The sequence below is a fragment of the Giraffa tippelskirchi genome, chromosome 5, assembly GCF_054371585.1.
Source record: "Giraffa tippelskirchi isolate mGirTip1 chromosome 5, T2T-mGirTip1v1.2.pri, whole genome shotgun sequence".
NCBI lineage: Eukaryota > Metazoa > Chordata > Mammalia > Artiodactyla > Giraffidae > Giraffa > Giraffa tippelskirchi.
In genome coordinates, this window is record NC_137279.1 from 163987039 (window position 1) to 163999067 (window position 12029).

Genomic DNA, 12029 nt, shown 5'->3' on the forward strand with positions numbered 1-12029 from the left:
TTGGGCAATGCAAGTTCCTCATCTGTGACACAGCGAATAATAAAAATTCATGTTGTGGAAAGACTCATAGAATAAATAAATCAAAATAAATAAAATTAACTGCTACCTATCAGGATTGCCATCAGGATTAAATGAGTTGATAGGGGAAAGTGCTTTGTAAACTGCAATACACCATACAAATTTTATCAGTATTATTATTTCCAAAAATCTGGTTGTTCCCATAAAGTAGTCTATGGCGTATATTTACGACAACGTGTCTCAGAAACAATTTTCATTCTGATGGGTTGCCTCCCTATCATGTTATTAAAAGGTTAAGGAAAATGAACAATGGAGGATTAAGATTAGATCTTTCACACATGAAACCACAAAATCAATAAAGCCCTCTGTAATCCATCCGACGTTATGAAGAAATATACCCGAGGCACCCAGAACGATTACTCAAGGAAATGTCAACAGGTATTGACAAGAGACCTGGCAAGGCAGCCTTGGCCGAGGCTGGGCTGCTGCCTTCCCTCATTCTAGCGTCCTCCTGAAAAGCCGAGGCTCACTTTCAGAGACATGGAGCAGTGGGGGAGCTGAGAAGAGGGGCACTTTTCCTTCTTAGAAAGTTCTGTCAAATTTATGTTTCTGTAATTGGGTCAGAGCTGCCTGGGAAAAATGATAGCCTAAGCAGCCCCATGGGGAGCATGTGATTACACTTATCTGTGGTCAGTTTGAAAACCCATTTTTTATAAAACCTGCTGTGATTATTCTTATGCTATGATGGTCATTAGCACTGTGGTTCATATTCCGTATTTAGAGGATGCCAACTCTGTTGCTGGACACCTGTGTGGTTGGGGCCAAGGCTGAAAACTCAAAGCAGGGCGTTCTCCTTGGAGGCTTTCTTCTTCCTGCCTGCCTAGGAAGGGATGCCTGGAGATGTCAGGGGAAGATGGAGTTCTGGTGAGTGTTGTGGTCCACCTTTGGTCAAAAGTCTGAGATTTGGCTAAAATTAAGATTAAAGCCTGGCCCTAGGGTGCCTTAAGATAGTATGATAGAGCTCCCTCATCCCTTCTACTTAGGTAAGGATACATCAAGTTGGAAAACGGCTCTGAACCAAGAAGGGAGTCTCAGCAGACACCAAATCTGCTGGCACCATGATCTGGGACTCCCAACCTCCAGAACTGTGAGAAATAAGTTTCTGTTGTTTATTAGCTACCCAATCTGGTGTTTTGTGATAGTGACCCGAATGGACTGAGACACTCACATTTGCACCCTGCAGCAGGTCTACAGCGTCTGTGCATACCCATGGCCCACACTGCCCTCTCAGGAGACAGGGGATTCCTTCTTGTCTGGCTCATGCACGAAGACTGCGGTGTCAGTTTCCAGGATCAAGAGAGCCTCTGAGAAAGAGCAGTGACACACTTTGGCAAATGCAGTTATTCAAACATGGGTCCAGAGTCATTCGACTAGTACATTCAGGACAAATAGAAACTAACAAAGTAATATTTTTCATAAAAATCAAAATCGTATTGAAATTCATGTAAGACTTCTAAAATAATCTTTTGTACATAAAGCAGTTTTTTTTGAAAAAACCTTTCTTGGGCTGGTGTCATCTTCGTTCAACCACTCAGTTGTGTCTGACGCTTTGCGACCCCATGGACTGCAGCACACCAGGCTTCCCTGTCATTCACGATCTCTCGGAGTTTGGTCAAACTCCCGTCCATGGAGTCAGTGATGCCATCCAGATATTAATCCTCTGTTGTCCCCTTCTCCTCCTGCCTTCCACCTCTCCAGGCATCAAGGTCTTTTCCAATGAATCAGTTATTTGCATCAGGTGGCCAAAGTATTTATTGGAGCTTCAGCATCAGTCCTTCCAGTAAATATTTGGGACTGACGTCCTTTAGGATTGACTGGTTTGATCTCCTTGCAGTCCAAGGGACTCTCAAGAATCTTCTCCAGCACCACAGTTTGAAAGCATCACTTCTTCGGCACTCAGCCTTTTATATCGTCCAACTCGCACAACCATACACGACTACAGGAAAAACCATAGCTTTGACTATACAGACCTTTTTAGGGAAAGTAATGTCTCTGCTTTTTAATACAGTGTCTAGGTTTGTGATAGATTTTCAAGATGAGATGGTTGGATGGCAGCACCAACTTGATAGACATGAGTTTGAGCAAGCTTCAGGAGTTGATGATGGACAGGGAAGCCTGGGGTGCTGCATTCCATGGGGTGGCAAAGAGTTGGACATGACTGAGCAACTAAACTGAACTTCTTCCAAGGAGCCAGAGTCTTTTAATGGCTGCAGTCACTGTCCACAGTGATTTTGGAGCCCAAGAAAATAAAGTCTGTCATTGTTTCTGTTGTTTTCCCATCTATTTGCCATGAAGAGATGGGACCGAAAGCCATGATCTTTGTTTTTTGAATGTTGAGTTTTAAGTCAGCTTTTTCTTTCTCCTCTTTCACCTTTATCAAGAGGCTCTTTAATCCCTCTTAGCTTTCTGCCATAAAGGTGGTATCATCTGTATATCTGAGGTCATTGAAACTTCTCCTGGCAATCTTGATTCCAGCTTGTGCTTCTTCCAGCCAGGCATTTCTCATGATGTACTCTACATATAAGTTAAATAAGCAGGGTAGCAATATACAGCCTTGATGTACTCCTTTCCCAATTTGAAACCAATCCATTGTTCCATGTCCAGTTCTAACTGTTGCTTCTTGACCTGAATAGAGGTTTCGCAGGAAGAAGGTAAGGTGTCTGGTATTCCCATCTCTTGAAGAATTTCCCACAGTTTGTTGTGATCCACACAGTCAAAGGCTTTAGTATAGTCAATGCTGCTGCTGCCACTAAGTCACTTCAGTCGTGTCTGACTCTATGTGACCCCATAGACAGCAGCCCACCAGGCTCCGCCGTCCCTGGGATTCTCCAGGCAAGAACACTGGAGTGGCTTGCCATTTCCTTCTCCAATGCATGAAAGTGAAGAGAGAAAGTCAAGTCGGTCAGTCGTGCCCAACTCCCAGTGACCCTATGGACTGCAGCCTACCAAGCTCCTCCACCCATGGGATTTTCCAGGCAGGAGCACTGGAGTGGGTTGCGAAGTAAATGTTTTTCCAGAATTCTCTAGTTTTTTCTATGATCCAACCGATGTTGGCAATTTAATCTCTGGTTCCCCTATCTTTTCTAAATCCAGCTTGTACATTTGGAAGTTCTCAGTTCATATACAGTTGAAACCTAACTTGAAAGATTTTTAGCATTATTTTTGCTAACATGTGAAATGAGTGCAATTGTGTGGTAGTTTGAACATTCTTTGGCATTGTATTTCTTCGGGATTGGAAAGAAAACTGACCTTTTCCAGTCCTGTGGCCACTGATGAGTTTTCTAAATTTGCTGGCATATTGAGGGCAGCATCATCTTTTAGGACTTGAAATAGCTCAGGTGGTGAGTCAGTATGATTTAAATGCCCAGATAATTCAGCCTTGACATTGACCCTGCTGTTCATCAACACTGTGTAGCAGCCAAAGCCACAGCCTTCCTCCCCAGCACAAGCTGCAAGGTGGGTACTGGCTGCACCTAGATAGACATTAACGTTCCCTCTGCCAAGAGGGCTGTCATTCTAGTCTTGTCCACGCTGGGTGCTAAAATTCTCTCATCAGTAGACAGATACAGGAGCCCATCCAAATCATGTATCCTGCCAGAGGGACATATACATTGGAATTTATGAAATTAACTATCAGGACAATGGCAATAATATTAATTGTTAAGATTTTTTGAAATCCTGCTATACGTGGCACTGTGCTAAACACCCTCACCAACCTAAACAAAAAAGTCAATAACTTGACACAAGTCCACTCATCCAGCGAGAGGCAGGCTTGATTTACAACCAGACATTCTGACTGCAAAGCCAGTTCTCCTAATGTGTATGCAAGGCAGGCCTAGTGTCATATGTCTGTTATAACCCAATAAAGCTGAAATAATGTAGAACATGCTAAGGAGATGCTAGACTGGGGTCCTGATGTTCATGTCTTCCTCAGCTAAGGGTGTAGCCTCAGTCCAGGTTGGACTATGCCTCCTGCTTTGTTTTGCTTGTCAGGTCTGTTGATTCTCTTCTGAGTGTCCCCACTCTTCTCTCTGATGCTCTGTCTCTGCATTGTGTCATTTCCATGTGTCAGGAGTCATTAAATACCTGCCAGTTCTCAAAGTCGGTGTGAATCTTGAGTCCTGATCAGACAATTGCTGCTTTACCTGTGAGTCTGGAGATGATGTTTTCCAATGGTGGTGGGACAGTGGCATACCCAGCTCTCTAATCAAAAACCCCCACCTCCCTCTGTGAGCCGCAGTCTCCAGAAGCAGCCATAGTTTATAGAAGCAATGGTTAAAGAAAGGTATTTGCAGATTCTTTGGAGGAGAAAGAGGCTCTCCTGATTAAGACACATTTAAAAACAACAATGATATTAAACAGTGCCACTCCTTGAATGAGGTAGCTGGTCTCCAAAGGTGGTTCCCAGTAACCCACACCTCCCTGTATTCACACCTGCATGTCCCTTCCTTCCACAAGGGCTGGTGCTGTGACTCACTATAACCAATAGAATGAGATAGAAGCAAAATAGCACCAGTTCCAGACTAGCGCTTTGGTCTGGCAGCTTCTTGGAGCTCTGAACTGGCATGTAGGAAGCCCCAAGTGGAGGGTCACCTAAAGAAGAGGCCCTGAGGACAGAGGCCCCAGAAAGCTGCCCAGCCAAGTCAACAGGCATATGAGTAGAGAAGCCATCTGGAATGTTCCAGAACCAGTAGACATCATATTGAACAGAGATGACCACTCCTGCTGGGGCCTGTTCAAATTTTTGACCTCCAGAATTGTGAGTAATAGTAAAATAATTGATGTTTTAAGTCTCTAAGTTTTGGGATGATCCTTTTTTAAAATGTATTTTATTGAAATATAGTTGATTTACAATGTTGTGTTAATTTCTACTATTCAGTTCAGTTCAGTCACTCAGTCGTGTCCGTCTCTTTGCGACCCCATGAATCGCAGCACACCAGGCCTCCCTGTCCATCACCAACTCCCGGAGTCCACCCAAACCCATGTCCATCGAGTCGGTGATGACATCCAGCCATCTCATCCTCTGTCGTCCCCTTCTCCTCCTGCCCCCAATCCTTCCCAGCATTAGGGTCTTTTCCAATGAGTCAACTCTTCGCATGAGGTGGCCAAAGTATTGGAGTTTCAGCTTCAACATCAGACCTTCCAATGAACACCCAGGACTGATCTCCTTTAGGATGGACTGGTTGGATCTTCTTGCAGTCCAAGGGACTCTCAAGAGTCTTCTCCAACACCACAGTTCAAAAGCATCAATTCTTCGGCGCTCAGCTTTCTTCACAGTCCAACTCTCACATCTATACATGACTACTGGAAATAGCAAAGTAATTCGGTTATACATATATATATACACATTTGGAGAAGGCAATGGCACCCCACTCCAGTACTCTTGCCTGGATCCCATGGATGGAGGAGCCTGGTAGGCTACAGTCCATGGGGTCGCTAAGAGTCGGACACAACTGAGCGACTTCACTTTCACTTTTCACTTTCATGCATTGGAGAAGGAAATGGCAACCCACTCCAGTGTTCTTGCCTGGAGAATCCCAGGGACGGGGGAGCCTGGTGGGCTGCCGTCTATGGGGTCGTACAGAGTCGGACACGACTGAAGCGACTTAGCAGCATACACATTTATATATGTTTATATATATATATATATACACGTGTGTGTGTTTGTGTATGTGTACATTCTTTTTCATATTCTTTCTTTCATATTCTTTCCCATTAGAGTTTTTCACAAGATATTGAATATAGATAGCTCCCTGTGCTATATAGTAGGACTTTGTCCATCCTATATAATAGTTTACATCTGCTATTTCCAAATTCCTAATCCTTTCCTCCCCCTTGGCAACCAAAAGTCTTCTCTATATGTCTATGAGTCTGTTTCTGTTTTGTAGATAAGTTCATTTGTGTCATGTTTTAGATTCCACATATAACTGATATCATATGGTATTTGTTTTTCTCTAACTTATTTCACTTAGTATGATTATCTCTAGGTCCACCCATGTCGCCGCAAATGGGATTATTTTATTCTTTTTCATGGATTGTATATATGTACCACATCTTCTTTGTCCAGTCATCTGTCAGTGGACATTTAGGTTGTTTTTAGGTCCTGGCTGTTGTAAATAGTGCTGCAGTGAACACTGGGATGCATGTATCTTTTTAAATTATACTTTTCTCCAGATATATGCCCAGGAGTGGGATTGCAGGATTTTACAGCAACTCTGTTTTTAGTTTTTTTGACGACCTCCATACTGTTCTCCATAGGGGCTGTACCAATGGTATAGGAGGTTCTTTGAGATGATTCTTTACAGCAACACTGGATAACCGAAACTCTGTGTGGCGGAATGTAACATCATTAATTGCATCAGTAATTCAAAATCTGATCACTTAACCACTTTTCCAAGTGTAGGTAAATTTTCCCAGAGTTCTTTCCCCTCCCCAAGCCGTCACCCTAGTAATATCAGGCAAGTATATGATTTTACTTATAGTTACTCAGGTCATCATTATAGATATGTACAATTACTCAAGTTTATTTCCTCTAGGAACCTGGGAGCTCTGTGTGGGCAAGGGACATGGGTTTTATTTACTGCTGCATCCCCCACTTTAACCCAAGGCTCCCTGCACAGTAGACATTGAAAATATCTAGATATTTGAATGAATAAATACACTGATATGAAGTTCAGAGAAACTAAAGCATAGACTGAGAAATATTCACTTGCCGGGCTAAGAAGTTTGAACTTGATCCACTAGTGAGTGAATGAACAGATGAACAAGGTGGCTTAAATTTCACCATTTGCCACCGTTAATCCACAAAATCAATGCAACTACATAATCCATTGAGTCATTTCAAGTCCCCTAGGTAATTAGTTTCCTGGCATATTGCCAGGTGGAATCCTATTTCCCCTCCTCACAACATTTCCAGCATTCCTGGAAATAATCTGAAATTAGAAAATGAGTACTCAATATTTTATTTTTAAATAATTGCCTGTACTTTAATCTAAAAAGATTTACAAAAGCACGTTACTCTGTGTTGAACTCCAGACGTTTCATTGCCTATGCCAGTAATGTCAGTGGACTTTATGGGGTCAGTGAAATATCCTTAGACACTGGGAACCAGAATAATGTTTCATAGAAAATATGATGTACTGTGCTCCAATATGAAACATGCAATTGTGTATAGATTCTGAGAACCATTAGGTAACCTATGACTCATCCACTTTGCCCACATGTGGATCCCGGACACACTGCTGCTTCGTGATATTCCTTGAAGTTTTCCCCAGTTTGAGGACTGCATTAAAAGCATAGTTTTCATCACTGTCATGACCCATCTGTCTGCTAATGTTTCTGCTTTACCCCTTCTTCTCACATATACTGTAGAGTCTCTCTGATCAGTGCTCTTGTCAATAACTAGGAACCAAGTGGTATGCCCTTTCCAGCCCTAAATCACTAGCATTAAATCTATTTGTACCTAGGAGGCTCGCCCCGATCTTTCCAATTGCATTTGATAAGTACATCCCAGATGATGGAGGCAGAACCTGCACAGCTGCCTCTCCTCAGCATTCTGGCCAGCCCTCCCCTTGGAGCCCACCACTGACTTTTCCCATCTATCTGGTCTTTACAGTGCTGACCACCCCATCAGTGCTGATCCTCTTTTGTTGTTTTTATGGCTGAGTAGTATTTCATTGTATATACTCTTAGCAGCTCAACACAATAGAAGTTACCTTCTTGCTCAGGCATAGACCATTCAACAGGGAGTGGAGAGAGTTTCTGCTCCACACAGTCATATAAGAATCAATCCTGCCAAAGTTTCCACCCTCTCCAATACTGACTTCACCACAGGTATCCACATTTGGCAGGTGGTTGAAGGAAAAGAGGGAGAGTAGTGTTAACAACAACAAAAAAAAGCACAGTGTTAAAGTTGTGAGTTAAGTTTTATTTGGGGCAAAATGAGAACTATATCCTGGGAGACAGCATCCTAGGTAGCTCTTGAGAAACTGCTCCAAAGAGGTAGTGGGGAGGCTCAGTATAAATGTGATTTTGGTAAAGGGGAAGCACATACAATCAAGCACATTTTTTTTGCAGAAGGTTTTCTGCTAGTACAGAGGAGCAGATGTGACCATGAAGGAATGAAGTGCTTTTCTAAATATGAGGGAATACAAGAACTGGGCTCATAAAATCAGCTCCTGAAAATATCTAACTCTCTGAAGGTCTGTTCTGCCAGTTTTTCCAGAGCACAGAGTGCCTCATTGCTGCTCTCCGTCCTGAACGCCCTTCAGGGGTGCTGAAGGTCAGCAGCTACAGCAACACCTGATTTAATCTTTGCAGAGGTAGATGGCAAGTGCCAGTTTGTAGTTGATGGTAGAATGGCACAAGGGAGGGTAAAGTGACACTCACACTTCTCCCTGTATTCCACATGACTTTAGTCATCAGCCCAGGTGGGATTGTGGGGGTGCCAGGAATGTAGTGTACTGACTCAGAGGAAGGGACTGGGATCCATGAACAGCTGTTCTCTTTTCATGAAAAGATTGGACTCTTCATTCATTTTACTGGCTATTTTTTTTTTCCCTTCTCATGTTTCTATTTCAGAATAGAGACATTTCCTTTTCTCCTGCGGGTTATTGTTTTGCCAGTTAGTCCTCCAAAGAGCCTGCTGCCCTCTCAGCCCATTCATACTTCTATCTGGCCCCATTTTGCACCACCCTGGTGATAACACCCCTGCCATGGATGAGTACCAACATGAGTCATCACCACTGGTGATGCAGTTGTCACAGCAGGATGCCAAGGGCTGTTTTAAATCAGGTTCCCCAGGACTCACCGAAAAACCTACAGTGGAAACCTTGGCGATGAGGGACTCCCAAACACTGATGAGCACTCTGAAACAACAGGAGGGACATAAAGCTTTTCCTCCAGAATTCTGGAAGGTGAGCCTGGAAGACAAGGAACTCAACTTAAGATAGATAAGCCCGGGCAGGTCAATCCACAGGACCAGGTGACCAAGAAGAAAGCATGAGCTGTGTGGAGGGGGGCTGCTTGAAACAGCTGCTAAGCTCAGCCCTGGGTACTTAATATACCCTTCTTAACAGAGAACCATAATCTTGGGCATAATAATCCCGCCTTTGTGCACAGCTGCATTGTTTACAAAGCCATTCACAAAGAGTATGTTATTTGCTTTTCTCAACGACAGGAGACGGATACTATGTTTATGCCCTCTTTTCCTTTGGCACCACCACTGCCCTAATTCAGGCCCTCATCATCTCTCAGTGGACTGCTATAACAGCCTGCTAACTGGTCTCTGCTCCAATTTGCCTCCCTCTAATCCATTCTCTACACTGCAGCCTAGCAATCTCTCTGACAAAGAAAGCTACCCCTTCCTTCCCAACCGAAACCCATCAAGAGCTCCCCTTTGAACTGCGGATAAAATCCATATCATTAGCCCTGCCCATCGAGCCCCACAGGATCTGACTCCCGCCTGCCTCTCTAGTTTCATTCCTTTCCACTACTCAAGCTGAACTCCAGACTCCAGCAACACTGAAGGTCTTAGTTTCCCCGCACATGCTGTATAATTTCTCACCTTTGCATCTTGATTTTTCTGGCCTCTCCCTGAACTGCCACACACCCTCCCTATGGTGCTTGGTTTGTTAACTCCTCCTGACCCCTTAGGGGCCAACTCAAGCATCACTTCTGAGAAACATTTCCCAGTGACCACATGCACACACATGCAGGTGCACACATGTGCACACACACACTCGGCTAAATCTAAACCATACTGTGCATGTCTCCATCACTACGCTCATCACACGATACTGCCCTGATATATGACTGTGTCTGTCCCTCTCACCGTGGTTCTGGCTCTTACAGGAAGGTCTACTACATATTCATTTTTATATCTAGGCACCTAGGATTGTGCTTGGCATCTAGTAGCTCTCAGTAAATGATTATTGAAACATTATTTCAACAAGCCTACACTGGAAACTAGGGAAACCGGTGCTCGGAGGGCTTAAGGGATTTGTTCAGGATATAAACTAATAAATGAGAGAAATGAAATGCCAGTCTAGGTCTGTCTGATGTCCCAAACACTTCAGACTACTTTGCACTGCCTTCAAAGAGACCACAGATAATTCTGTGAGCTGAAGAAGTTCTAGCTCTTGAGGGAATTCTTGCTTCTTGTTTCATTTTATTTTTACTTCTTTTGAATCTCATATCCTTCTGGAATCTGAGGAAGGCTGTAGACTTTTTCCTATAGAAAAGCACACATACGCACTGAATTTTGTATGTAACAGAAGAGTGTATTAGCCAGGGTAGGGTAGCTGTTGCTGTAGTAACATATAGACCACAAAATCTCAATGCAATAGCACAATTAAAGTTTAAATCTCACTCATAGGAACAGGGACTCTCCTCAACCAGTGCCAGGGCTGTAGGCTCCCTCCACCATAAGACACTGTTACCTTAGCACATGCTTTGAAGTCACCAGCACAGAAGAGAGAAATGGACGAGGCATGATGGCTCTTAACTGCTTCAGCATGAAAGTAGCATGTTTGAGGTGGATTGCAAAATGTCCCCAAATTCCCTCCAACAAGCCCTGATGCCTACCCCTTTGCAAAGTGACTCTGCTTTTCCTCCTATCAACAGGTATCATCTACGTCTCCATCTCTTGAATGTGGATTTGGCCGTGTCTTAAGACACATACTGCAGTCAGAGGCTTTAAAAGCTTGTTCATTGGAGCCTATGCTTTCCTGCTGCTCTTTGGAACCATGAAGATCACTGTGAAAAAGCCTTGGTTAATTAGTCTTTTTTGGAGACGTGCTGCTCAGTTATCCCATCACATTGGCCAATAACCAAAATGTATAGACCGAAAGGATGGATCCTCAGGTTGGTAAGTAAGGCCATTCTGTAGCGACCAGCCCCCTGCCAACCCTCTTAACTGGCTGAGGAGGTTGCATGAGTGAACCCAGGCAAGACTAGCAGAACCACCCAACTTATCTCAGACTGACTTGATGACCCAAAGAATTTTGAGCTTATAAATGGCCATTCTTTTAAGCTAGCCAGTATTTGTTATATAGCAAAAGCTAACTACTACAAAAAAATAGGTACCAGGAGTGGAATGTTGCTGTAACAAAAACCTAAAACATGTAGCATTGATTGTAGAACTGGAGGCTAGAAAATTAATTATCAAAGTGGGGAAAAACAGCACTGTCAGTAGATCCACAGGCTTGGAGCTATGAATTACTACATATAATTTAAATGCCTGAAGCCCCATGATTGTTTTAAAAACCTCTTTCCCAGCCAAAGAAGAGAGCTATGGCCAGAGAATGGAGAGGGAGGTGTGATAATTGTACTAGACATTCATCAGTCCTGGAAATTGCTAAGAGGACGTTTGTAAAGCCTAGGAATTATAAAAAGAAGAGGTTAGGAATCAGGAAGAAAAAAAAAAAACCAACTTGAATCTAGTCATAGATTTATCTCTTAGCAACTATAGAACCAATTGAGGAACCTTATCTCAGAGGCATGTAAGATGATACTTCGTTTTTTTGTCAAGAGCAAACAAGATGATATATGGGGAAAACTGTTAAATTGCTAACTATCCATGAAAAATACTTGCATTATCACCACAGCCTGAGGCTGAGTAGCACCTAAAGCCACCAGGGGGCGCTATGAGGTTGGAATTCCAGGAGACCCATTGGTGCCTGGAATCAAGCCCAGAAAAGTCCACTGGGAAGACTTTCTTGAGAAAGTGATGTTAATATGAAACATAAGGAATGACTCCTATTTAGCTACAAGGCACATATTCTGAGCAGAAGGAACAGCATGTATAAGAAATCTAGAGGTGAGTGAGCACCTGATTCATTCATGTAACTGTTCTCTCTAAAATGTGTGGCTTTATCCATGAGTCCTTCAAGTTTAGGAGGTTGAATAAGAACCCCATTGTGTAAAGATGTGGCTCCTCTTAAAGGCAGGCA

The 12029-nt window shown here is 43.2% G+C and overlaps 1 protein-coding gene across 2 annotated transcripts in view; it reads left to right on the forward strand.

Moving 5' to 3' along the window:
- Positions 1 to 12029, forward strand: part of C8B (complement C8 beta chain) — a 186219-nt gene that overhangs the window by 4895 nt on the left and 169295 nt on the right. For both annotated transcript variants that reach the window (XR_014052798.1, XM_081486762.1), the window contains exons 3-4: positions 800 to 942; positions 10702 to 10945. The gene's annotated coding sequence lies outside the window, so the exon portion shown is untranslated. The remainder of the gene's footprint in view (positions 1 to 799; positions 943 to 10701; positions 10946 to 12029) is intronic.